This window comes from Acartia tonsa, chromosome 11 (assembly GCF_053477335.1).
Source record: "Acartia tonsa isolate MP-2025a chromosome 11, ASM5347733v1, whole genome shotgun sequence".
NCBI classification, from domain to species: domain Eukaryota; kingdom Metazoa; phylum Arthropoda; class Copepoda; order Calanoida; family Acartiidae; genus Acartia; species Acartia tonsa.
This window is the reverse complement of record NC_137270.1, coordinates 41,993,792-42,018,921: the sequence shown is the minus strand read 5'-3', so window position 1 is coordinate 42,018,921 and position 25,130 is coordinate 41,993,792. Positions and strand designations below refer to the sequence as shown.

At 34.5% G+C, this 25,130-nt stretch overlaps 1 long non-coding RNA gene across 1 annotated transcript; it reads right to left on the bottom strand.

The window, feature by feature from the left end:
• Nucleotides 1–8,783: 8,783 nt before the first annotated feature.
• LOC145331843 (uncharacterized) lies at nt 8,784–10,416 on the bottom strand. Its single transcript, XR_013883919.1, has 2 exons — nt 10,306–10,416; nt 8,784–9,697 (listed from the first exon to the last, which is right to left on the bottom strand). It is a non-coding gene; the product is annotated as an uncharacterized LOC145331843 (long non-coding RNA).
• Between the last annotated feature and the right edge of the window lie 14,714 nt (nt 10,417–25,130).

The window sequence follows — 25,130 nt, the reverse complement described above, 5'->3', positions numbered from 1 at the left end:
CTGGCATCCTGTGCCCGCCAGAATGGAGATATTCAAAAAATTCCAACTCTCAGTTATGTGCCATACCCATACTTAAAAAGTCAAGCAGTTTGGGCTTTTTATCTTTCACACACAGAAAATAAGATAGAAAAAACCGGATGGGGGGGCGTTCAACGCTGAGATAATAGAGGGGAGCGTTGAACGCCAACCCCCCCCCCCCCCCCCACCGATTAAGGTGCGGCAAGGGTCCAAACGTTTCAACAACTAATTGTAATCTACAAAAAGGACATCAATATATCGACCATTGTTTTATCTCTTTAGATCCCTGGTATAACTCAGTTATCTTAGGTTTCTTTGTTTTTGGTTATTTACACGTCTAAAACCACATATGGCCAGTTGACCTTTTCATATGTATTAAAATCCTTTTAACAGGAACGTCCAAGAATTTTATTTTATGAGGGTTAAAACGAGGGGTTTCATTTGTTGATTCCTTTCCTATTAAAAGTCCCCAAAGTTTAATTGTATCGTTATCTTAGTTGATAGTTCATCAATTTTGGGGACTCTTATTGAATTTTTATTGCTTAACTCATTAACTTGAGTGTCCAAACTTTTCCACTATAGGTCCTAGTCTAATAAAGGGGTAATTTTGTGTATCAATTTATCGTGGTGGATACAAAACGGCGAAATCACAAAACAGCGAATGTTACAAAACGGCAAAATCACAATACACAATACAGCGACTTTTACAAAAAATAATATATATTTATTATATTTAAGAATAACATTATCTTGTTATTTATTTATTTAATTTATTAATTCAAACAAAACGAACGCAATAAAATGTTATAAGTTTCTTAGCTTTCCTGACCATGTAACCTAATACCCAGAGATTTATAGGACGCTATTGAAACAAAAATTGTAAGATTTTCTTATAAAATTTGAAACATTTTTTTCATTGTTAAATGTAGACTTTTTTAATACCTATTTATAGTATATTATTTTTCACCGTCTTGTAAAAGTCGAGGTTTGTTTCATCGTTTTGAAAAAGTCGACATTTTTTCATCGTTTTGTAACAGTCGACTTTTTTTTTCGCCGTTTTGTAGCAGTCGTCGTTTTGTAGTAGTTGCCGTTTTGTGATTTCGCTGTTTTGTGATTTCGCCGTTCTGTAACATTTGCGGTTTTGATAATCGCCATTTACTACCCACTCCAATTTATCGGCCTTTGTTTTATACCTTTAGATACCCGCATTGAATATTTTTTTCACAGATTTTTCTGCGGCTGCATGTACCATATTCTTATATGTAGAGTACAGGGTGGAGGAAAGGCATCCTCTTGTGAGTGCGAATGGGGCGTTTGTCCAAATTTAGGTATGGAGACCGCTCTTCTATGAGTACTACTAAAAACCTACTTTATCTGCAATAGACATAGACATTCTCATCGTCGGTTCGTTTATTTAGAATGCTTAACCCTCTATTCCCACAAGTATAATACGAATTTGGTTGGGCTGGTGGAAGCTCAACAAAAGACCCACGCGAAGTATTATATTGCTTTAACCTAAGAATAAATGGTTGGTTTTGATATTCGATCGGAATTATATAAGTATATTAAGTATTAAGGAAGGAAAATGTTTTTATAAAGTGTATTTATATTACAAGTGAATAAGTTAAGTATGAAAATATTTACAGGATAAGTGTTAAAATCATAAGTAGTGTAGGACAGAAAAGTGCCCCAAGTCCCAAGCAGTGAATTGTGCTAAGTGTTAGAATTCTAACATAAGGCCTAAGCTCAATTCATGCTAAGTACTAAGGGTCCTAAATTTAAACTACAATGCATGCCAAACAACTAAGTCATTACCTTTTAAAGCCAGAAGAGAAGTTGATGGTAGGAGAGTCAATAAATAACTAACTTATTTTAAGAGGTACATGCTATAACATCAGTTTAGAACCAGGATCTTAGTGTTTGTCTGTGCAATTAAGTGTCTGTATGTTAATTTGTGACGTAAATCAGACATGGTTGTAGGCATACATATTTGTACTGATTGGTTACAAGGTTACTTTAACAATAAACATAATGTCTTTAATAAACATATAATATTATCAAATCACATACAAATTACCATGAATAGGCTAGCATTACCCATATATGGTGTTATATAGGTAGAGATAGGCCTATGAATGCATAAAAGGATACAAATAATGCCTTGGGCCTAGCTAAAGTAATTGTGTCTTGTGCCTGAATGCTACTTGATAATTGCAGGGGCACATCAATCAAATATTTAGATTCTACTCTATATAGTGTTAACTTTATATCAAGCATAGATAGATAGTCTGGATGCGAAGCATTTCTGTAAAAGTCTTATATGTACGTTCAAAGAATTTGAAAATTGAGGATCGCATCTCCACTCTAACACAAATAAACTTGGTTAAACTTTCACATATATACAACAATTCACAACCTTTAGATGGGTTTTTACACATAATTATCTCTTTTTTAAAGCGAAGCATTAATATACTTAAGGTCGCTCCGTCCGTCCGTACGCCCGAAACGGATAGCTTTTTTCGTTAATTTAGGCATTTTATAATTGTCCTATCTATATTAAACTTTGCACAGTGATTTCTGTTATAGTTAGGTACGATTTAGAATGTGTAGCAACTCTATAATCATTACCAGAATGTCCATATGTCCATTTTAAAAATTTTTTTTAACAACTAATTTTTATGTGATCTAATTATCCGATTGATATGATTGTTTGTATATTGTTTCCTGGGACAACAAAGTATAATATTATAAGCAAAGCAACTCTATAATTAATTCCTAAAAATGTGAGTATGTCCATAAACATTATCCTGTTTTTCAACAAATTTACTTACAATTTTGCTTTGACTCTTATACATTTATATTTTAAAAATTCAGTTCTGACACTATACAAGTGTAAATGTCCGTTTGTCCTACCATATCAGTGCTTCACTTTTATGGATGTTGCCATCCATGTTGGTAACTTATACTTTACCAAAACAGAACATACAACAAATTTTATTTAAATTGTTTTATAAAAACTGTTTAACCTTTTATTTAACTCTAGTTTTCTATTCCACCTTAAAAGAATGAAATTATGTATAACTATAAAGTTTAAAAAATTCAAAAAGAAAGGATACAGTTTTTTTTTATTTAGATAACCTGTTGAAAGAGATGCCTCGCTTATACTTAGTATTGAACCTTGTTGTCCATGGAATCATAATTTTAAAAGTCAGATGAATTAGATAATTATACCATACAAAAAGTATATGGTTTTCTGCATGTTTTAAATGGACGTGAGGACTTTCTGGTAACGATTATAAAGTTGCCATGCCTTCTAATTCGTACTTAACTGTTATAGGAATCATCATGAAATCGATAGGACAGTTCTAAAATTTATAAATTAATAATAGATAACCGTTGCACACGGACTTACGGACGGACTGACCTTAATAATTGAAAAGCTTCACTTTATAAAATTAATAAATATTGTTTAAAGCCTGATTGTGTGTGCCTACTGACCAAGTCAAACCAAACTTGACGGCAAGCAGGCAGGGAGAGAGGGGACATTGGGATACAAAGTCCCCAAAGTTTTATAACAACGATTTCCATATTCGTTTACTTAACAACTTTGCGGATTTTTTAAAATTTTCATTGGTTAATTAATTAAGATGATTGTCTATGTCCAAATTGTTATCTACAGAAGGGATAGTTTTGTGTAGCATCATTGTGGATGAACATCAATTTATCAGTCATTATCTTATCCCTTTAGATTCTTGCGGGAAGCATTGCCGAATCAACTTAAAAGCGAGAAAACTTTCAGTTCATGCCTTTATCTATATTCAGCGACACGGACAGCCCAACTCAAGAAAACTTAAAGCTTGATTGAGGAGCCTAATTCCATAACCCTATAAGATTTTTTGGATTATATTAGTTTCTTGAAAGGTACAATTTTGAAACTTTTGAAATTGTACAAAAATGCAATTTTTAAGGGAGAAAAAGCATTTGATTCATATCCATTATGTCAGCCTTAGGATCCATACAACATTTATAATATGCAGGTTTTATTTGAAAGAGTAAAAAAACATATTAAACCAATTTTATATTTGTATGGCCTTTTTTGCTTTAAATAAAAATCAATATTGAGTATAAGCAAAACATAAAATACATCCGTAGAAAATTTATAGCATCGTATTTTAATAAAGAAAAACCTTTTATTAATTTATGATTTTATTTTAATATTTGTTGAAAATTGTCTTAATACGAATTCAAAAAAAGTGTTCGTTTGTTCATTTACGCTTTTTTTTGCGCTTCACCCTTAGTTTTCTTGTTATCTACTAGTAAATTATTTGAAAAGATTTTTACAAGAAGTTTATAGACATCATTGTTTTAAATGACTTTTTACTTCATGGTGAAAAAAAGTGTTCTGGTGTTTATGTAAAATACAATGTGTGTAGATAGATGGATTACTACATGTTAATATTGAGGAACAAAGGGATTAGTAGTCAATATGCGCATTTTACTTTTTAAGTTTTGATGATTTTCTAGGCATTATATTTTTACATTTTAATGGTAGTATAATTGATTTAAACTGTAGTTATACATATGTATAGGATACACGTGGATATGTTGACAGGGGAAAATTTGTCCTTAATTTTGGTTGCTAATATGGACCCTATTAATTTCCAATAAGAGGGGAGGAGATGGGTTGTTTTTTAGCCATCTGCGAGCATCATTTTATCAGAGTACATGAAAATCTGGTGCAACATCCAAGTAATAATATATCCATTGTTATTCTATCCCTTTATCCCTTCTATGTATTCTCTTGTGGATTATCTCATATGCTTTTTTGTCAGGTTATTTTAGTGATCAACTTCCTATACAAATAGAGACCTCTAGGGGCACTTTAAGTGGAGGTGGAGGGGGGGGGGGGTTGTTGGTTTTGACTGCCCGATTTGTATAGTTGAATACGAAAAGTTAAAAAATATAAGGGTTTGCAAAGCTTACTGTATCTACACTATAGGGGCGAATCTGCTGTTTATGACATTTTAACGTCAGGTCAAACATCCAAGGAAAAACTGAGGGGAGCACTGTTTCATTTTCGTTGAAAGAGTATTGTATAAGGTAAAAAGGTAAAACTACCTTTTTCTGAAAGTCCTAACTATTCATGGTAATGAGTTGCACTTGTTTAATGGCCAAAACATTACCCTTCTATTAATCTTACATGCCTGACATAGCAGTATGTGGTACCTTTTTTAATGTCTCTAGTATACCGCAGTGTGGTCCAGACACAAACCCAACATCTCCTTGACAACAAGTAAGGTCTAATACTACAAATTTAAGTAATACTTAAATGTTGCAACATATTTTTATGTGCTCAGATAAAGTGATGTTTGCAGCTGGCTAAAATAATAATAACCCTCATCCACCTCCTTTACCCCATCTATAACCTACCACTGGATGAATGAACTGGCCAATAAATGTAGTTTATATTAGCAAGCTTTATTGACAACAAATTTACCCCTGTCAATATATCCACGTCTATACTATATCCATTGTAAAAACAAAGATTCAGAATTTGATCCTTGAATATACTTGGTGTTGATGAAAGTAATGAGGTTAGAGGCGGACGCAAATCAGATTTATTACAGTCTAGCTAGATAATACCCATAGAGTAATACAAAGTAGTAGCATAGATAGGTACAAACTCTGGTCCATATATTAATAGTGCACAAATCAGATTTATTACAGTCTAGCTAGATAATACCTATAGAGTGATACAATGTAGTAGCATAACCAGGTACATACTCTGATCCATAGATTAACCCTTAACAGTCGGGCCCCTTGCCGCACCTTAATCAGTCGGAGGGGGGGGGGGGGCGTTCAATGCCCCCCCCTATTATCTCAGTTCCTATTAGAGCTAGAGGGCTAAATTTTTTTGTACAAGTCCCCTGTGTTATGATGAATTTCCGACCTTAAGTAAGTCAAAGTCAATTTTCGCTTCCTTCACCCTTTTATTTAACAACCTTTGTTTTTAGGTCCTTTTTTACTTAAAAATTTCAAACGGCTGTAATTTTCTTATTTTTGAAGCTAGAAGAACAATTTTGTTTGCAGAAAATGTTTATCTTTATGTAAATTTTATATTTGAAATGTCAAAATATAAATTTCAGCGGCCGCAGCTGTACTTGGCAGCTGCCAGTCGCCGCAGTCGGTGGTCGGTGAAAAACGGCGGTGGATCTTTATAAAATTTTAATACGTTATGTAGACATGTAAGAAAAGCTTAAGTTTAAAATTTGTAGTCTCTAAGTCAAAAATTGAGGCCACAGGAGCCTTTTAAAGATTTCTGGAGACCTGGAGGATCAGGACCTGCAGGATCATACCTGGAACCTGAATTTGACTTGAACACCTTTATTTCATATAAGGATGTACTACTAGAGGATATTTTAGTATTTTGGCAAGATAAAATACTTTGTTTAAGTCAAAAAAATATTTTTGCTCTTTACCTGGATGACCCTGCCAGGTTTGCTGGCATCCTGTGCCCGCCAGGATGGAGATATTCAAAAAATTCCAACTCTCAGTTATGTGTCATACCCAAACTTAAAAAGTCACGCAGTTTGGGCTCTTTATCTTTCACACACAGAAAATGAGATAGAAAAAACCGGATGGGGGGGCGTTCAACCCTCACCCCCCCCGACCGTTAAGGGTTAACCCTTAACAGTCGGGCCCCTTGCCGCACCTTAAACAGTCGGGGTGGGGGGGGGCGTTCAACGCCCCCCCTCATTATCTCAGTTCATATTAGAGCTAGAGGGCTAAAAATTTTTGTGCAAATCCCCTGTGTTATGGTGAATTTCCAACCTTAAGTAAGTCAAGGTCAATTTTCGCTTCCTTCACCCTTTTATTTAACAACCTTTGTTTTTAGGTCCTTTTTTACTTAGAAATTTCAAACGGCTGTAATTTTTTTATTTTTAAAGCTAGAAGAAAATTTTTTTCCAGAAAATGTTTATTTTTATTTAAATTTTATATTTGAAATGTCAAAACATAAGTTTCAGCGGCCGCAGCTGTACTTGGCAGCTGCCAGCCGCCGCAGTCGGCGGTCGGCGGAAAAACGGCGGCGGATCTTTATGAAATTTTAATACATTATGTAGACATGTAAGAAAAGCTTAAGTTTAAAATTTGAAGTCTCTAAGTCAAAAATTGCGGCCACAGGAGCATTTTAAAGATTTCTGGAGACCTGGAGGATCAGGACCTGCAGGATCATAACTGGAACCTGAAATTGACTTGAAGACCTGTATTTAATATGAGGATGTACTACTAGAGGATATTTTAGTATTTTGGTAAGATAAAATACTTTGTTTAAGTCAAAAACAAATTTTTGTTCTTTACCTGGATGACCCTGCCAGGTTTGCTGGCATCCTGTGCCCGCCAGGATGGAGATATTCAAAAAATTCCAACTCCCAGTTATGTGTCATACCCATACTTAAAAAGTCAAGCAGTTTGGGCTCTTTATCTTTCACACACAGAAAATGAGATAGAAAAAACCGGATGGGGGGGCGTTCAACGCCCCCCCCCCCCCCCGACCGTTAAGGGTTAATAGTACACAAATAAGATTTATTACAGTCTAGCTAGATAATACCTATAGAGTGATACAATGTAGTAACATAGATAGGTACATACTCTGGTCCATAGATTAATAGTGTACAAATCAGATTTATAACAGACTAGCTAGATAATACCCATAGAGTAATACAATGTAGTAGCATAACCAGGTACATACTCTGATCCATAGATTAATAGTAGAATGAAGGGAAGATAACTTTTATGGATGGTTGGAAGCAAATGGAAATTAAATTTACTACACAATACCATAGATTAATACAATTTGCCATAGGTAAACACTCTTATCTCAAGAACATAGATTATAAGATAAAGAATATACATGTAATTAAATATATGTTAAATAGACAATGATAATTCTAATTCATTTTTATAAGATATGAATACAAGAGAAGAATAATGTACATATATAAATGTATGGTAAATAAACTGTAATTCTATTATATTTTCTAAGATAAGAATACATGAAAAGCATATTGTGTGTAAAAATATATGCTAAATATACTGTTGTAATTCTATTTTATTTTTCTAAGATAGGAATACATGAGAAGCATATGTAGGTATAAATAAATGGTAATAAACAAATGTAATTCTATTTTATTTTTCTAAGATAGGAATACATGAGAAGCATAATATAGGTATAAATATATGGTAAATAAACAAAATATGTAATTTCTTATCTTCAATGTATTTGAACAAGCATAATTTACAAGTTTATACTTCGTAACAAAATAAAAATAAGAAGAATATAATTTTTGGTCATATTAGTATTACGAACTTTCAACAAATTTTAGAAATATTTGCTTCAAAATTTGTACATAACTGTTATAGAAATCATCATACAAAGTTTAAAATTGACAATTCTAAAAACATGCCTAAATAAATGAAAAATGCTGACCGTTACGGACGGATATACAGACGGACCAATCTTAATTATAGAAGAGCCTAGCTTTTAACAAGGATGACAAAATCTACATGTATAAGAAGCAAATCACAAAAAAAAATGAATAAACCAAAAAACAAAGTGATTTAAATAACAGATGTTCAGAAAGAAAATCACAAAACTCAAATAAAAGATACCTTAATCTTTTAAAGACGGCAGAGCAAAATTTTTATTGGACGCACGGACAGACATAGGGAATTATAGTGTAGCTTCGGTATAAAACAGCACTTATAATCCATTATTTGATTATATGCTTTATTAAAAATAATTACAAATTATGAAGTAAGTAAATGTAAAATTAACATAAAAATTCTTTGTTCATATTTTTTTTCTAATTCTAAGTTGCGGCTGAAACCTGCAAAGAATAAGCCACGCTGCTTTGGTCTCAGCTCTAATGGGTAGAGGGCTGAGAGGAGACAAGCTTGTTGTTGCTTGTTGCGGCTGCAGCTGCCGTGCCCTGAATTCTAGTGTCCGAAAATCAAACCTCTTCAAGTAAGAACTTTTGTCCACAGTTTAAATTGTCAACCAAACATTCAATAAGCTTCTTTATTTGGATTGATTTTTAAAACATTACTTTATTGGAGAATCTATACTCTATAGATTTTGTAGAGTCTGAATTCAGGAAGAAAGGGGATATTGGACTGTTTATTACACTAGTCCCCAAAGTTTTATAATAACTTTTTCTTATTCGTTGTCCTAATAACTTTGGGGACTTTAATTCAGTTTTTATTGGTTGTTTTGTTAAGTTGAGTGTCCAAATGTTTCATCCACTTATTGTAATCTACAGAAGTAATTTTGTGTATCATCATTAGGTATGAAGATAAACTATTTTTAGATTCCTTGTCTGAACTTTTACTTTTAAGTTATTTATTAATCTGAAACAATACATTGTTCTTGTCAAATTCAGCATAATTCTTTATAATAACATCATCATTTTTCTCAAAATCTTTTAATCCAAGCATGTTTAAATTTGCTATACTTCTCATCTGAACTTGTTTAACTTGATTATTGTCATAGGGTTGTTGCAGCCGTGCATATCTGGGCTGGTGGAAGCGTTCTTCTGGCTCTTTATGATAGTTTGTTTTAATGAATTGTAATGAAACCATGGCTAGTATGAATAGAACTGTTGCTGCACATCTAAGATCCCTGAAAGAAAATAAACATTTTATAAAAAAAACATGGATAAAGAATGCGTTGATATATTGACACTGGAAAATGCGTTGTCAATTTAGGTTGCTACAATGATCATCATTTATTGGTCAGTTTGTTCATCCACTACTAGGAAGGGGATAGGGTAAAATGGGGCCAAATGCGAGTATCACTTTATTAGAGTACATGAAAATCTGGTACAACATCCATGTAATAATATATCGATTAAAAGTAATATGGTAAAATAATATGACACTGAGAAAGCTAGATGGGGGAAGGCATATTTCTTCCCCCCCCCCCTGTTTGTAAGGGTAAAAGTACCCCCCTTCCTGGAATTGGGATAATAATAGAATAGTTATTTCTCGTATCGTATTATAAACGGCTTTCCGCGGATATAGAATGTACAATTATAAGATTAAAACTAGTTTTTTTTAGCCCCGTGGTGCCGAAGGCACCGGCTAAAAAAACTAGTTTTAATCTTATGATTGTACATTTCTATATTCGTAGAAAACTGGATATAATACGATGCTAGACATAGTTTTTTCGTATGGATGAGAACCGGTTCCTATCCACCGGATTCGAATGAATTCGAGAAAAAAACTTACATAGGCACACACTTGAAAGTAATAAATTCACACACGTAATGATGTTTTAAAGGTTTACTATAGAATGACTTCTTTTGACTTTTAATTAGGAATATTTCATCCACAGGTGTTTCATTCTATTAATGGAATATTTACATACTGAACAATAACAAGGATGACAACATCTACAGTGGGTGGCTTTTAAGGTGACCAAAATAAAAAGGTTATTGTAAAATATGTTTAAAGTTGGCCACAGTTGAGCTAAAACAATATCTTATACATTTTTGGAAATCCTACTAGAAGTAACCATTTAATCACCTTTTCTAAAATGGCCCAAAGTCGAGAACCGAGAAAAAATTTAAAATTTATTCTACTCATATGATTTTTAAACCATGATTCCTAGGACATATTTTAAGCCAAGCATATTGTATTCAACTCCCAAAAACTCCCAATACAACTGCTTATTATTGTTTGACATTTTAAAGTGTTCATATTCGTTTGATTTTAAGGCTTCACTTTTATGAATGTTGTCATCCTTGTTTTAATTCAATTTTATTCATGATCTGCGTCACATTGCTATAAAAAAAAAACATTATTTAATTGAAAATTTACATTAATCATACATAAGCTAAACAGTTGTTAACCAATAAATAAATTTTAAAGTGTTTAAATGTCAAAAGATACCTATGCAAAAAAGTATTTCATATGTAACCCTTTAATGGCCTGATCTAGTTAAATTAAACTAGAGGTTGCACACCTAGCATCAAGGGGATCTATAGCATAAAAATTATACAAAGACTTAAATATTTAGATAAACATAGGACTTTCTTACACTTTCTTAAAGTAGATAACTTTATTTTGTCCGTGGTTTGTGAGATATTAACCTACAAACAAAATGTCTTCCTGCTTAATTTACAGAGTAGCTGCGCCCCTTGTATCTAGGGGCTTTGTATATTAAGGGATAGGGAAGGACAGGAAAATAACCTTAAACCTTGCTTAAAAATTGAAAATTAAATCGGTTCAGTAGTTATTGAAAATTTAAGCTACAGACAAAAAAAACTTTACCACTTTATATAATACGACTACTACGCCCCTGAAGGCATCTAAGGGCACCTGGATATGGGAAAGTCGACCACTGTCTACTTTAAATTTTAGTTTTAAAAAGAAAGAGTCAAATAGGGCGATTTCTCCTGGAAAAACAGCTATAAACATGCCCAGGACCTATGAAAAGCTGCAACGTAAAGGAGAACCATATCGGTGCAGTGTTTAGCAAGATCTTTCGGTACACACACACAGACAGACACATGTCCTGCTACTTTTATGTTAGGTTGAATGTTCTGTTTGATATGAAGTATAATTAGCTTTTGTATGCTGCGCCTAAGTTACACAAAATTATCCTTGGTTTGATATTCAGTGAATATATTTTTAATAAATGAAAAATTTAAAACATATTTTAAGTCAATAATTAAAGAAATTGCGTTTGTAACAGATTTTATTAATTCATTAATATTAATTTAACCCTAACAAAACAATTGACCGCGAAATTTATCAAGATCTTTTATTACATCTGGAATGACAGGCGGACATACATTCACTCCACATGATGTACAGTGTATTTTTTTAAGAGAACTTTTTTGAAAGCAATTTTACCCCACTTATAGTTATCAGAATTTAATGATTAACGGCTTATTTTCTTCGTTTTTTGTAACCATTTTTAGAACATCCAAAAAATATTTAAGTTTTTATCTAAAAAGTACAGTAAAATCAAAAAATCAAAACTTAGGTGTCAACATATAAAAATGGTTTTAGCGCATTTTTCTTTAAAAAATGGATTTTCTGTAGTCGACTTTGGGAGCCAGTACTCCCTCCCTGGTTAGGATATGACCTTCAAACTTTGATATGTTCTAGTACATATCCCTAATAGTATCTGTATACATTTTTAGCTCTATATCTTAACTTTGAAGTGTTTAGCAGCCATTCTTGCAAAAGGTTGATTATTTGAGCATAAGAAAAATGCGCTAAAACCATTTTTAGATGTTGACACCTAAGTTTTGAATTTTAGATTTTACTGTACTTTTTAAATAAAAACTGAAATATTTTTTTGTTCTTCTATTAATTGCCTTAAAAAACGAAGAAAATAAGCCATGAATCATTAAATTTTGATAACTATACACACCCCTCCTTAACCGAACTTTAGATTAAAAAAATTTTCCAAACATTTGGACAATTGGACGTTCAAATAGGACCTAGTGGTAGTTAGAATCAGTTGAGAACAAAATCCCAGCCGTTCCTTCTTGCCAGATAACGCCATTTTAAGATTTTAAGTAAAATTACACTAAATATCTAAATAAAAACTTAAATCTTCTTTCTATTTTTTAGTATAATTTTAGTGAGACAGCCCCAAAACAGAGTATCTTTGCTCCTGTGGCCAAACTGACTGCCTGGAGTCCCTATCAGAGAGTGCCTTTATGTGTTAACACAAGTAGGGATTCGAACCCATTCTTAAAACTAACCAAGGTGTAATAGCTGTGTATTACAGCATGAGGTCTGTATTTTCACCACTGACAGATGGAAGGCAAGGCCAATCCTAACCAGAAACACAATCATTCACCCACAGGCCCCAGTGGAGCACCTTGGAGGTCTGCACCACATGTTTTCTGGGGTGTTGTTCACCTGCACCCAAGGATTGGGCAGGTTGAGACCCAATGGTGCCCTCAGGCTCCCATTAACCCTGCCATTTGGGCCAAGCTCAGAGTGATGTCACACACCTGGCGTGTGCCCCCTGCGAATCACAGATCAGCACAGCTGCCATGGAAGGATAGCTGCAGGTGGTGGGCCGCATACCTTCACTCAAGATGCAAGTTAGCCCTATTCTGATCTTGATCCTTCAGGAGATCATAGTTGTGTGCATCTTGAACTATGCCCTGAGTCTGGGAGGGTTCTTTCTGAGGGAGTTGGGGACACCATAATTGTTTGACAAACCTGAGCTGATGGTATGGATCAATAGGGAGAGAAGCAATGGTCGCCCCCACTCACATTAAGCAAGTGGTCCTAGCCCTGCCAACCCTGGGAAAGGCCCAGGGTCCCTCCCACAACCAGCAGCTGAAGAAAAGAAACACTCTAGTCATACAATCAACTGTCTGGCCAGGGCAGCTTTCATGAAGCCACAGCCCTTGTCCCCATCAAATTTCATGAGGTCATTTTAGAGCTGACCAAGATGCTCTCCTGCCAATTATAGATCAGCACAGCTGCCATGGAAGGGTAGCTGCAGGTGATAGGCCGCATACCTTTGATCAAGATGCAAGTTAGCACTACCCTGATCTTGATCCTCCAGGAGACATGGTTATGTGCATTTTGAACTATGCCCTGAACCTGGGAGGTTCTTTTTCAGGGAGTTGGGGACACAGTTACTGTTTGAAACTTTCCACGGTGGAATAGCTGTATATTACATTATTGGGCTCAGGCAATGCATGCCCCTCTGAATACCCTCTAGCTGTTGTTGGTGATCAGCAGGTTCTGCTTCTGGTTAAATTTATACCTGGGGTGCCCATAGTCAGGCCCCTGCACTGGAAGTTAGGCCTGATCTTGACCACCATCTCTCTACTGGGGGGCCGTTTGTTGCAGTCACACCTCCTTGAGGCACATTGAACACCATGGGGGTGTACAACTAAGAATAGCCCCTGTCCAGTTTTAACATCTGGTGGGCCCTGGCCCCTACCTTAATGGGAATGGCCAAGAACTTCACGCTACCCATATCCTGGTCAACGGTGATTTCTGAACAGGTGCTCCTTGACCTCATGAAAGTCGATGGGGGACAAGGGCCATGGCCCCATGAAAGCTGCCCTGGCCAGACAGTTGATTTTACAGCTAGAGGGCTTCTTGTCTTCAGCAGCTGGTTGTGGGAGGGGCCCAGGGCCTTCCCCAGGGTTGTCATTGCTGGGACCACTTGCTTAAAGTAAGTGGGGACGACCATGGCTACTCTCCCTATTGAGCCATACCATCAGCTTGAGTTTGTCAAACAGTTATTTTGTCCCCAACTCCCTCAGAAAGAACCCTCCCAGACTCAGGGCATAGTTCAAGATGCACACTACCATGATCGCCTGGAGTATCAAGATCAGAATAGGGCTAACTAGGAAGGTATGCGGCCCACCACCTGCAGCTATCCTTCCATGGCAGCTGTGCTGATCTGTGATTGGCAGGGGGCATCTCACAGACCATTTCAGGGGCCAGGTGTGTGACAATATTCTAAGCTTGGCATAAATGGCAGAGTTAATGGGAGTCTGAGGGCACCATTAGGTCTCAAACTGCCCAATTCATGGGTGCAGGTGAACAACACCCTAGAAAACATGTGGTGCAGACCATCAAGGTGCTCCACTGGTGCCTGTGGGTGAATGATCCTGTTTCTTATTAGGATAGGCCTGGCCCTCCATCTGTCAGTGGTGAAAATACTGACCTCATGCTGTAATACACAGCCATTCCACCTTGGTTAGTTTTGGGAATGGGTTCGAATCCCTACTTGTTTTAACACATAAAGGCACTCTCTGTTAGGGACTCCAGGCAGTCAGTTTGGCCACAGGAGCAAAGATACTCTGTTTTGGGGCTGTCTCACTAAAATTATACCAAAAATTGAAAGAAGATTTAAGTTTTTATTTGGATATTTAATGTAATTTTACTTTAAATCTTAAAATGGCGATATCTGGCAAGAAGGAACGGCTGGGATTTTGTTCTCAACTGATTCTAACTACCACTAGGTCCTATTTGAACGCCCAATTGTCCAAATGTTTGGAAAATTTTTTTAATCTAAAGTTCGGTTAAGGAGGGGTGTGTATAAGTGGGGTAAAATTGCTTTCAAAAAAGTTCTCATAAAAAAACAAACTGTATATTAGATTATTTTTAGTATCTTTTGGACTTTATGTAACCTTAACCCTTAACAGTCGGGCCCCTTGCCGCACCTTAATCAGTCGGGGGGGGGGGGGGGGGCGTTCAACGCCCCCCCATGTTATCTCAGTCCCTATTAGAGCTAGAGGGCTAAAATTTTTTGTGTAAGTCCCCTGTGTTATGATGAATTTCCGACCTTAAGTAAGTCAAGGTCAATTTTCGCTTCCTTTACCCTTTTATTTAACAACCTTTGTTTTTAGGTCCTTTTTTAATTAAAAATTTCAAACGGCTGTAATTTTTTTATTTTTGAAGCTAGAATAAATTTTTTTTTGCAGAAAATGTTAATCTTTATGTAAATTTTATATTTCAAATATCAAAATATAAATTTAAGCGGCCGCAGCTGTACTTGGCAGCTGCCAGCCGCCGCAGTCGGAGGTCGGCGGGAAAACGACGGCGGATCTTTATGAAAATTTAATACGTTATGTAGACATGTAAGAAAAGCTTAAGTTTGAAATTTGAAGTCTCTAAGTCAAAAATTGCGGCCACAGGAGCCATTTAAAGATTTCTGGAGACCTGGAGGATCAGGACCTGCAGGATCATACCTGGAACCTGAAATTGACTTGAACACCTGTATTTAATATGAGGATGTACTACTAGAGGATATTTTAGTATTTTGGTAAGATAAAAAGCTTTTTTAAAGTCAAAAATATATTATGACAGGGGAAAAATTGTCGTCAATTTATGCTGTAATTTCCCCACACATTTATGGTCGTGCCGTTTATCCAGTAGGAAGTGGTAAAGAGAGGGGGTTGGAGAGATTGTCATTTTAGACCGCTACAGAGTTTACTTTTTTATGGAACATGAAGTCTTAAGTAAGATCCAAATAATAATAAATCCATTGTAACCTTGTTCTTTTGAAGTCTGGTATCTAGGCTTCATATGTCATATATACATTTATATATGGTCTGTTTATTTAGAAGAAAGTCCAAGATTTTTTTTTGTATGAAGTATAAAGTATATTATTGTTCATCTATATAACTGTCTAACAAATGATCTAAACAATTTGTAATGTCTAAATAAATATGTAAAATTTATATTTTATTTGTGAGTTAACCACTATTATATATCTATGTATTTATATATAACTAGCGGCTTTGCTCCAAGAGGTAATTAAAAAAAACATTAGGTACATGTCTAAAAAATGATGTGAGTATCGAAATAATTACATCTTCTATTACCTACCCAGACGAAAAAATTGTTAATAGGTCGCAAATTTTCGCGAATAAATGGCGAATTCACAAAATTCGCAAAAAAATTGGGTGGGGGGGGGTATTTTTTTTGTTTTTGGGGGGATTTTGGGTACCCCCAAATAAAATAGCCTAAAACCACCACAGGACCAGTAAGTATATTCCCTGAAGAATAGAATCCAATTGGAGATATTTTCGCATATTTTGATAAAATGTTTCTTTTGGCTGGCTAATATCTGACATTACCACATCACCACCACTTACTACAGAGGGTATTAACCAACATCTGAGGACTATATTAGCAACCTAAATTTATGACAACTAATCCTTGTCACTGTATCCACTAATTATATATCCATTACCAAAGATGAAAGGATTTCCAGACTATACCTGACTCTTCCTGTAATCTCTGCACCAATAAATCAGGGGTTAAGGTATCCGTTTATGATAGTGATAAGATATCTGACTGTCTGTACAAAAATGATACTTTTTTGCTTGTTCTTTATAAAGTCATTAGCGGCTACGCCCCTAGAGGCGTCTAGAAGCACTTGAGGAGGGGGGGGGGGGTTGTTTAAGACAACCCATTTTTTTGGATATTATATCTGAAAAGATTTTTTTGGGGGGGGGAGGAGGGTATATTTTCTTTTGTGGATGTTGAAGTGTCCCACCACCAAAGAAAATAGCGTAAAACCATCCCAGACCGGTAGGTATATTCCCTGAAGAGTACATCCCTATCGGAAAAGTGGTTTCTGAGATCTTAAGCTTTAGACAGATAGACATCGTTCTACTTTGTATTATGGATAATAGTTGGCTCTCCCCCATTTTTGGGGTATTCATTTTTTTCCAGGGGCGATTTATCTTGAGAAGGTGATGGTATAGTTATATCACTTGCCAGCTACTTTCTAATAAATAATCATATCGGTTTTGTGGGTGGTCGCTACAAAAAGACAGACAGAGACAAAGACATCCTATTACTTTTTCATAGGAATTTTGAAATTTTAGTAAGGAGTTAAAATATGATTACAGTTATGAAACTAAATGATATAAATTCCTGTTATCCCTGTAAAACTTATTAATACCAATACTCTATATCCCTGGAACTCTAATTCTAATAATTAACCGTGACGCTCTGCTGTAGCTTCCGCATGAAGCCACCATCACACTAGGACATTTATCCAAATTTAATAAAGTGAACTCTGTAGCGGGCTAAAATAATGATCTCCCCCATCCCCCTCCGTTGCCCCATCCTCTTTCCTCCTACTGGATAAACAGTAAGCTATAAAAATTGGAAAGAATTTTAATGAATATAATAGATTTGAAATCTGCATAAAATTTTAAGGATTTTTTATAAAATTCGTTTTTTTTATATAATTCATTATTTAAAAGCGCAAATCCAATTCAAGTTAATAAATTTTGACCAATAGAATAGGTGGATTGGAAACTACCTGCGCTCTAATTGGCTGAATGATGTACGTCACTTAAGCTTCTCCAATCAGGGCGCAGATAGTTTTCAATCCACCAATCACAGATGTCAAAATTATTTAACTTAATTTGTTTTTGCGCTTATAGATAAAGAATTATACAAAAAACGAATTTTATAAAAAATCCTTAAAATTTTATGCAGATTTCATATCTATTATATTCATTAAAATTCTTTCCAATTTTTATAGCTTAATAAACAGGGTAAATTACAACCTAAGTTGACGAAAATTTTTCTCCTTTTATATCATCCACGTTTGTTCTACATCCATTTTTATCCTTCCTAATCTTATACTGTAAAGTGGTAAAGTTTTTTGTCTGTTGCTAAAGTTCGTAGAAATTCCATATCAGGACTTCCCTCCACCTCTCACTTTCGACCTTCCTTAGAGGCTAGGAGAGAAGCAAATTGTATAATGAAATTTATGTACAGTTTTGTTTAGACTTACAAATTGATGTTCTGCTAATTAAGTTCCGACACTCTATAAGATTTTATTTGTTTGTCCTTCCCTCCGATTTCAGAGCTTAGATTATATTGATGTCGTCATCCTTGTTATTCTAAACTTGTGCAACTAAAACATTAATAGATGAACAGGTGCTTGTATTCAATTTATTTTAGTTTTATGTCCAAAATTTGTATTATAAAGCTGTTTTTGTTAATTTGAAGCATTGAATTAAAATTACAACACCTGTGGAATATAAATAAACAAGGATGACAACATCCATAAAAGATTAGCTGTGAAACTTTAAGACAAACAAACATTAACACTGTCAGAACTGAATAAGCTGAATATAAATGAATATATGAGCCTCAGCAAAATTTTTAATCAAATATTCAAAATAATCAGCTACCCATTAACAGCCATGGTCGCAGGTCTTTTATTAGGACACTAGCGGCTTCGCCCCTAGCCTCTAGGGGCTTTGCCCAAGAGGTGATAAAAAAAAATTATTGCGAGAGACCATAAAGGACCATGGAAACTCCTTCAAAAAAAAAAAAAAAAAAAAAAAAAAAAAAAATGGGGGGGGATTTTTTGGTTTTTGGGGGGGTTGGGGGTGTCCCACCCCCCGAGAAAATAGCTTAAAACCACCACAGGACCAATAGGTAGATACCCTGAAGAGTAGAATCCGATCGGTTCAGTGGTTACCGAGATCTTAAGGGACAGACAGACAGACGGACGGACAGACGGTCAGACGGACAGACGGACAGACAGACATCGTTCTACTTTGTATTATAGATAAAATTATAGAGCATATTTTTGAAGGGGCATACTTTAAGTCTTACTCACATAAATATTCTTTTGATAAGAATAAGAATAAAATTAAAGTCTTAATTAAAAAAGATATGTAGCTTTTGCCAGGGATCTAAAGGGATAAGACAATGGATAATATATTATTGTATATCCTAATCAATTATATACAAAATTAACCCTTTTGTAGATTTAAAGTTATGGTTGAAACTTTTGAACGCTTAACTAAATAAAACAAATCAAGTCCCCAAAGTTGTAAAGTCAACGAATAAGAATACGTTATTATAAAACTTTGTGGGCTAGTGTAATTAACATTCCATGGTCCCCTCTCTTTTTCTTAGGTTTTGCACTCATGGGAGTCATGGTAGGGAAAAGACAATGGCGTTAAAATAAGCTATGATATTTGCTTCTTTACAAAGCCTTAAAGATACCCAAAAAGTTTTTGACATATTTGGAAGAAAACAAATCATATTCCAGTATGGCTTCTGATCCGAATTGAATCCGTTGAAAATCATATATAGCATCGTATTACAGACAATTTTCAACAAATATTAAAAATAAATCTTAAGGTTAATACTACTTTTGGTAGTCCAGGCCTTTGGCACCTCAGGAATAACAAAACTGGCTATTTTCTTATAATTTTATTTTAATTTACATGGACAGATGTTTATAATACTACCTATATTTTCAGGGAGGAAAGTGACGTTAAATTTCAATGGTCCCAGGAAAAAAGGTATAGCCAACAAGTGAAATAAATCAAAATTAATATTTGGGGCAAATTAAAAAGATTGTCAATTTTGATTTGTGTTTTCCCTTACGACAGCTGAAAATTTCGTAATTTTTTTTCGAATTAATTTCATTGTTGGTATAAGCTGCAATGGTATCCAAAGTTTTATAAACATATTATCTTATTCGTTGATAATTATGGGATTTTGATTTGTGGGTCACAAACTAGTTTTTAGTTTGATTGTCCTTAATTCTGATATTATGGATGTTGTCATCCTTGTTAAAACTAAACAGGATGTGATTCAGAAAAACTTTCTGTAAAAGTAATAAATTGTTCTTAACATTATATTATTATTTGGATGTTGCACCAGATTTTCATGTACTCTGATAGGGTAATGCTCGCAGCTGGCTAAACTAACGATACTCATTCACCCCCTTTACCCCATCCTTTCCCCTCCTACTGGCTGAACGAACTGACTAATAAATGCTGTCCATATTAGATAAATTGACCACAAATTTTCACCTGTCAATTGATCCACGTATTTATTATATTTATTATTGTTCTGAATAACAAAATAAACAAAGCAATCTAAGTGTGACATATATTATTGTTTTAGTTTTATGAAAGAAAAATTATTTATTATTCACGGTGTTCTGTCTGTCCGTTTGTCTGTATGTTCCCAACATTAAAGTACTTAAAATAGGAAGTCAACTTGTTGATTTTTTGGGCTTCAAATTTTATTTTTTTTTAACCATCATATTTCTTAAAAGGGAAGCTTTTCAATAATAAAGGTTGGTCCGTCTGTAAAGGGTTGATTCAATCATAAATTTAGACATGTTAGAATTGCCATATCGATTTCAATCTAAGCATGATTTTCAGCTACGCGTTCCTGGATTACGTCATTCTTATTTTACATTTATACCCATTGATGGCAAAGCAAAATTAATGATAAAACAAACTAACAGTTTAAACATTAAAAAGGGGGGGGGGGAGTTTTAATGCAACCATCTCGTAATTAATGAGTAAATGGAACTTAGAATTCGAATTTCGATCTGAAATTTTGCATGAGTAATCCTTGGTAGGTTTTTTTTCTCTAAATCGAACAAAAAGTTGGAAAAGTAACGGCTAGCGGGCTCAGCCGTTTAGCCGTTTTTTGCCTATTTTTAGGGCAAAATCATCATTATTTACGAAGGAATCAAATTTTTAAAACATGTCTTTGGTTTAATTCATGTTAAATGATAGCAATAACCATTTTTAAATTTCTAGCTACCCGCTTGAACCGTTTGATAATGTTTTGGAGCGGCAAAGAGTATTATGTGGAGATAGGTTTCGTGACTAATTTGCCCTTGAGCCGCCAGCTGTTAGCCGTTACTTTTCCAACTTTTTGTTCCATTTATGGAAAATAGACTTACCAAAATTACTCATGCAAATTTTCAGAGCGAAATTCGAATTCTAAGTGCCAGTTACTCATTGATTACGAGATGGTTGCATTAAACCCCATCCCCCCCCCCCCCACTTTAAAAAATATAAAATTATAATAGTCATGCATCGCACAGTATTATAGACAGTTTTTTTGCGGATTACAAAATAATAATATTAGACCCAAAGTCTCTAAGGTCCGAGCTAACAAAACTGGTATATTTTCTATTTTTATTTTTGTGGAAAAATATCCGTAATACAAAACTATATACATGATTTTTCAGTATGTCTGAGAACCTGTTCTATTCCAGCTTATATTAATCGTTTTGAAGCCCTTCTGTAAATTTGTTAACAAACTCAAGAAATAGATAAATAGACAAACATCTTAGATAGATAGATAATACCGAATATTGAGAGAGAAAAAAATGAATTTGCTGTCAAGAAAAGATGTGAATTAATAATTTTAGTTAATTAGTAAAGTCTGATCAAAGGGATGAAACTGGAGCTAAGTTATCCAGAGGTGTTGAGCTTGACTGATTAATACTTGGAAAGATACCTTTACCCAGCTCTTAGAGGCTAGAAGCGAAGCCACTAGTCCTTACATAAAAGTAACAGGATGTCTGTCTGTGTGTCCTCAAAGGTCTTGCTTACAGCTGAACCGATAAGGTTCTCCATTACAGTGAAGCTGTATATAGGTCCTGGGAAAAGTTGGGGTATTTTGAGAAAGGGAAACCTCACCCTCCAAGGGGCTGAAACAGGAGCTAAGTTATCCAAGGGTGTTGAGCTAGATAGATACTTTGGATAGATGGCTAGGCATTGCCTCTGGAGGCTAGAAGGGAATGTACAAGAATTTAGCAGGTTCTGACTGACTTTGGGTACTAGCGCATCATTGCTGAAGTACTCGCTGAACTAGTTTTGAATATAGCAGACAAAAAAAATTTGCCTTTTCTCGCCTAGATGCTAGGAGTGCAGTTGATAGTGTTAAAAATTCATAAATGTGCTGGTTTTATGCTAGGTTTATAATAGTTATCAAACTGGAGCCTAATCCCATCTAAAACAAACTTACACACACACACACACACACACACACACAAACACACACACATACAGAGCCCAAATTTTCTCTGAATTTTTAATCTAAGCACAAACTTTGCGCTCCGGCAAATTAGAAAGTTGGTATTTCCAGGGAGCTAAAGGGATAAGACAATTGCCCATAAATTGATGTACTTCTCTAATAATGATACACCGAATTACCACTTATTTAGATTACAATTAGTGGTTGAAACGTTTTGACACTAAACTTAGTGAACCAAACAATCAACATTCGATAAAAGTACCTAAAGTTGATAATACAACGAATAAGAAAACGTTATTGTAAAACTTTATGGATTAGAGTATTTATCAGCGCAATGTCCCCCCCTCTCTGGATATTTCAAACAGATATAGGGATAGCACAATTGAAGATAATTTATTCTTCAACCTAAATCTTTTTTCTGAATTAGATAGCTTGAAAATATTTGATTAACTTTTATGCCAATGCTCTTTTTATCTAAGTTTTCTGAATTTAAAACACTTTTTTTTTAATAATTAGAACTACCATAGACATAATTTTACATATTCATATATTGAAGAAAGCATTCATCGACAAATGCCCATTACTGATCCTGATTTATTTATTTAGGGAGAGAGGAGACATTGATCTGGAAATTATTCTGACCCCCAAAAAAGGAAAAATATCATAAAACTTTCATTCTATTATAAGGTGTAATTTTGTTATCATAATTTGGGGTATTTTTTTTATACCTTATCATCTCTGGGTATTTTAGCTATAGTCATCCACCCTTACTTCTTCAATAAAATCTTCTCATCTATACAGGGATGAAGAGTGCCTTGGGCTTTTTATTACACTAGTCTTCAAAGTTTTATGATAATGTTCTCTTATTCGTTGGCTTAACAACTTTAGGGGCTTTTATTGAATATTGATTGGTTGGTTTATTAAGTTTGTTACATCAATTTATCATTCATTGTCTTATCCCTTCACATGTACGTATGTCTAACCCTTTCGAAATTTTGCTTCCAATTCCTTTCCTCATTTTTAATCTTACCCAAATTTTCAAGAGACGTGTATACTGACATATATAGTACTAGAGGTTTCGCCCCTAGCTTCTAGGGGCTTTGTCCCAAGAGGTAATTTAAAAAAAATGAAGTACCTCCCATGCTGTAACCATATATTTTAAATAATCTGTCTTAAAAAAATAGGAATTTATTTTTGGTTTTTGGAGAGGTTTTGTGGGTATCCCACCCCTCTAGAAAATATCCTAAAACCACCACAAGACATGCTGGTATATTTCCTGAAGAGTAGAATCCAATCAGTTCAGTGGTTATCAAAATCTTATTCGACGCCCCCCCCCCTCCCTCATTTTAAATTATATTTTGAAAAAGGATAAAAAATTCTTCCCTTCCTACGAAAAAAATTTAATTTTACAGGGATGTATCCTCCTAAAGAGCTATGAAAAGCTACATTCTAAAGGAGCACCAAATTGGTTCAGCAGTTAGCGAGATCCTTCGTTACACACACACACAGATCCTGTTACTTTTATATAAGGAAGACAAGAAGAGAAAAAAAATTATATGAAACATGAACCAGAATCATTAAAAAAATCGTTTAAATGCAACAATCATTTCAAAATTGACAACAATATTGTGAAATTGTTCTTTTCTGCTACTTTTAATGTAATATCCCATTCTTGATTTTATTTAATTTTTTCATAATATTTAGCTTTACCCCTGGCCTCTAACAGATTTACCCATTTTCATCATGAACTGGGTGTTAATACAATATTGTAAAAAAATAAATAAGAATAGGAATGTACTCATGTAATGTATAAAAAGAGGTGCTATCCCTGAATTTGCCTTTTAGGCACTTTTTTCATTAAAAAAAAAATATAGAAAATAAGGGGAGTTTTTTTAATACACTAATTTTGTAGGTGGCCACAACCATTCCTCTATCTAAAGTGCCATAGCTCTGATTGGTCACCAATTTATTTCAAAACAAGGATGACAACATCCATAAGTAGTGAAGCACAAAATTTCGTGGATGGGACTGACGGTCATTGTTGTTTTCTTCAAACGACGGGAAATTTAATTTTGATATCTTTAACTGAAAAAAATTGAAAATCGATTAATAAACACCAAAGATATTGAGGAAAATGTAAAATATATAAAAATAGCCAAAAATCTGCAAAAAGGCAGTCTGACCGTCATTGTTGGTTCTCCAAACGATGGGAAATTTAATTTTGATATCTTTAACTGAAAAAAGTTTGAAAATCGGACCATAAACACCAAAGATATGGGGGAAAATGTAAAAAATATAAAAATAGCCAAAAACCTGCAAAAAGGCAGTCTGACCGTCCTTGTTGGTTCTCCAAACGATGGAAAATTTAATTTTGATATATCTAACTGAAAAGATTTTGAAAATCGGACCATAAACACCAAAGATATGAGGAAAAATGTGGAAAATAAAAAAATAGCCTAAAACCTGCTAAAAAGCCGTCCGACCGCTATTGATGTTTTACAGTTAATTGTGCTCCTTAATGATGGGAATGTTGTCAAAAAATTTCAGCTTTCTATCTTTTATAGGAGCTGAGTAAATCCCATTTCCCCCATAGCGTTACGGACGGACTGACTGACGGACAAAGTGAATTATAGAGTAGCTTTGCTACTAATAAGTTGAGTTTTCTATGTTTGAGGGAAACCGCTAATAGTCATATCCTTATAAAAAAGTAACAGGGTGTCTGTTTGTCTGTATCGAAGGATCTCTTTAACAGGGTAGCTTCTCATAGGTCCTGGGAA